Here is a 4,000-nt window from a genome sequence, read left to right as displayed (position 1 = left end):
AGGCGCCCGCCACAACGCCCGGCTATTTTTTGGTTGCAGCCGTCATTGTTGTTTGGCGGGTCCGGGCTGGGGATTCGAACCTGCCACCTTAGGTGTACATGGCTGGCGCCTTAGCCGGTTGAGCTATAGGCGTTGAGCCAAAATCTTACACTTCTAATTCCATCTCAGCATCTGCTTCCTGCAGGATCCACCCTGATATAGCTGGCTAATGTTTGCACCTTAGTTTGAATACCTGGACCAAGGGTCCTCAAACTTTTTAAACAAAGGGCCAGTTCACTGTCCCTCAGACCATTGGAGGGCTGGACTGGGGGCCCCAGGACAAGTTGGCTGCGAAGCAGGAAAAACACCTGGTGGGTGGGATAAATGTCCTTGGTGGGCTGCCTGTGGCCCACGGGCTGTAGTTTGAGGATGCCTGACCCATGAATCTTGTTTTACACCTGAGTGCTCATCTCTAAGTCAGTATCCTTGGTTTGTAATCATAGTATAAGGTTGCTACAAAGAGCCATGCTGATTATTATGCAACTCTGGGGGCACCATTTATGAGGACTAGTGTGAACTGCCAGACAGTTAGCCACAGAGAGGAAACATAGGGTAGTGGCTAAAGAGTGAAGACTCTGGAGTCAGACAGACCTAGGCCCAAATTCTGCATCTGCTGTTCAGAAGGGTGGTTGTTGTGAATAAGTTCTTTAAACCAGTGTAGGATAATAGCTGTGAAATGGGACTCTGGACCCAGAGTGCTTGAGTTTGAATGTTTGTTTTGCTATTTACTAGCTGTGTGACTTTGGGAAATTATTGTGTCTCAGTTTTTTCATTATAATGGAGGACAATAGAAGTCTACATGATAGGTTCATTCAGATAAATAAATCCAATAATTTTTTTTGCAGTTTCTGCCAGGGCCAGGCTTGAACCCACCAACCCTGGCATATGGGGCCAGCGTCCTACTCTACTCCTTGAGCCACAGGTGCTACCCAATCCAATAATATTTTAAAAGAACTTGAAACAGTGTCTAGCAGAAGGAACACTCTGTAAAGGTTAGTGACACTGCTACTATTACTAATAATGGTTATGTTAACCTATGAATTTTATTCAATATTCAACAAGTATTTAGTTAGCTCCTATTGTCTACTATGTTCTGGGCACCATGACAGGTGACAGGTATGCAACTGTAGATAAAACTGGCACAGTTAACAAGTAAATGTATATAATAAACACAATAAACTCAAACTGATAGGCTGAGGATCAAGTGAAATAATATATATAACTCTCTTTCCATTGGGTCTTGTGTGCAGTAAATGCTCACTAAATAATTCTACCTCATTAATATCAAAGTCCTTATGTGGACCTCAAGTTTTTCTCCATAAACTGAGGGGTTGGTCTACCAGAGTATCCTAACCTAGCCACCCATCAGAAATTCATGGACATCTTTAAAAATTTTAGATGCTCTTGTCCAACTCTTGAAATTTCCTGCTTCACTTTATTCCCTACACTCTGGGCTGCAAGTGGCAGAAATTTGATTAAAACAAGTTTAAACCAAGCAAAGAAATTTATCAACAGAGGAAACAGGGGAGTTTGCCTCAGAACTTAGCAAATTTTGATTCTCATTTTCCCTTGTTGCAGACAGGTTTCTCCTAGTTGCCAAGAAACAGGGCTACCATCTTGCAGTGAATAGATACCATTTTCTCTATTAGGCATCCAAGGGGAAGAGACACTAAGATATTTCATCCCCTGAGTCTAACATCACAGGGAGCAGCTCTGATGGGCTTAGTTGCGGCCATGTGCCTGCCTATCTTGGGGCCAGTTGCCTCAAGGGAGGCACACATTGGAGAACTGGTAGCCCTCATAATATCATGTGGAGTTGAGAAAGAAGAGTTCTCTCAAGGAATTCTGAAGAAAGCCATGCCCTGGCAGACAAAAGCAGCCGTTGTTTACTAAAGTGTAAAGTGGAGTCTAGGAATTGTATTGTGAAAAAAACCTCATGAGGGATTTTGCCAGGGTCGTAATGCTCTGGGTTTCATGGCACAGGTCTTTTCTAGCTCTTCAAATTCCGCAAAAGTAGCTGGGTTGGGAGAAGTGAAACAGGAAAGACTACCTTGTGGAATGACTAAAAAGGAAAAGAAACAATGAAGAAAGAAGGAGTTAAGTGGTCTGAGGCCGCCTTGGAGTTGCCAGCACTGTGCAGCAGGTAAGCTGACACCAGGGCATGCCCTTGCTAACTCTCTGTTCTGCAGGCAGTTGAGCATTTCTTGGCTGAAATTCAATCCCCTTTCAGGGCTGTCAGTGGGGCTCAGGTGGGCCAATTCAGAAAGCCTGGTAGGTGCTCTAAAGGGCAAACACGTTTTGTGCTCCTTCTGTGAGGATGGGCAGGCACAGGCAGACGTGTTCTTGGAACCATTTCCCTGCCTCTCCAGGTGCTTTCTCTCCTTCTGTCTCCTGAAGCTCATACGCCTACAGTGGCCATACTGCTCCCAGTGTCTAGGCCTCTCAAAACTATTAACAGGAAGCCAAGGTGCTGTCATGAAGCAAGTAGGCTACTTGTGACTATGAGAACCGATCCTGCAAAGTCAAGTCAGATTCAGGGTGAGCAGGATGGATGTCACAAAGGATGGGCTGGCTGGTTCTGAGGCAGGGTCTTCCTAGACAGGTTCAAGTGTCCTGAGGAAGCCCCTAAGTATCCAGAGTTCATACTTAGGCTCCACAGGTCCCTGAATCTATCAGTTCATCAAAAGAATTATGCTCTAGGTTAGAGCACAAATTGTGCTGTAGCATTTGTACTAACCTGGATGGAGGTGGAACACATTATTCTTAGTGAAGCATCACAGGAATGGAGAAGTAAGAATCCTATGTATTCAACTTTGATATGAAGACAAGTAATGACACGGTGGTGCATGGGGGAAGGGGAGACCAGACAGAGAAGGAGGGAGGGGGGTGTGGGCAAGGAAAAAAAAAAGAAAGAAATTAGTGACTAATTCTTATATAAATTATATTTAATTTGGACCAAAGTACATTACATAAACATTTTTTTAATTCAACATGTTAATATGTTCTCATTTATAAGTGAAATATGTTTGTAATTTCCCCTTTAAAATAATATATTTTCTCCAATTTTAATATCAGGTATATCCAGATTAAGTAGAATGATTTGGAAGTATTTCTTTTTCTATTGTCTATAAGATTTGGCATGATCTGTTTTTTTGAAATTATCTTTTATTTATAAATATTAGTTGTCTATTTTTTTGAGACTTTGGAAAAACAAAATAAGAAGTTAACTGATCAAAGCATTCTATAATAGACATACTTCTATCTGACAATGTGAATGTTACTGTCTTTGCAGTATTACTATTGTTATTGTTTAATAAAAAAAAGAATTGTGCTCTAGAAGAAGAGTTCAGAAGAGTTTATAGAAAGATCACTGCTCTTTATTAAACAGAATGTATGTAGTTAAAGACTTGGAGTTATGATGGCTAGGCATACTGGCTCTCCCCTGTAATCTTAGCACTTTGGGAGGCCAAGGCAGGAGGATACTTTGAGGCCAGAAATTCAAGACCTGGGGGTGGGAGTCAACATTTAACATTTAGTGGCCACCAGCAATGTGGGGTTAAATAGAAACATAGCTAATATTACCCAAAGAACTTATCATTGTAATGGAGGAAAAATTCTTCCTCTACCCTCTTACACAGACATCCTCAAACTATAGCTCATGGGCCACATGCAGCCCACCTAGGACATTTATCTGGCCCGCCAGGTGTTTTTGCCACCACTGCCTGTCCTGCTTAGCAGCCGACTCGTCCCAGGGCCTGCAGTCTGGCCCTCCAATGGTCTGAGGGACAGTGAACTGGCCCCCTGTTTAAAAAGTTTGAGGACCCCTACACGAGCCTTACATCTTTACTTAGGGGCCTGTGAATTAAACCAACAAGTAACAGATAAAGAAGAGTTTGTTTATGTGTGCAATGTACATACCGTGGGAGTTCTCAGTGATGAGTAATATAAAGGGGTGGTTAGA

At 42.6% G+C, this 4,000-nt stretch overlaps 1 long non-coding RNA gene across 1 annotated transcript in view; it reads left to right on the top strand.

The window, feature by feature from the left end:
• The window catches only part of LOC111726406, a 5,793-nt gene extending 3,616 nt beyond the window's left edge, over positions 1-2,177 (top strand). The window contains exons 2-3 of the long non-coding RNA XR_002774184.1: positions 885-1,031; positions 2,023-2,177. This is a non-coding gene — a long non-coding RNA (uncharacterized LOC111726406). The remainder of the gene's footprint in view (positions 1-884; positions 1,032-2,022) is intronic.
• Positions 2,178-4,000: the final 1,823 nt, after the last annotated feature.

Source organism: Otolemur garnettii, unplaced genomic scaffold, assembly GCF_000181295.1.
Source record: "Otolemur garnettii isolate 467f Iridium unplaced genomic scaffold, OtoGar3 scaffold00003, whole genome shotgun sequence".
Classification (NCBI taxonomy): Eukaryota; Metazoa; Chordata; class Mammalia; order Primates; family Galagidae; genus Otolemur; species Otolemur garnettii.
Note: the sequence above shows the minus strand (reverse complement) of the source record. Positions and strands in the feature narration are given on the sequence as shown.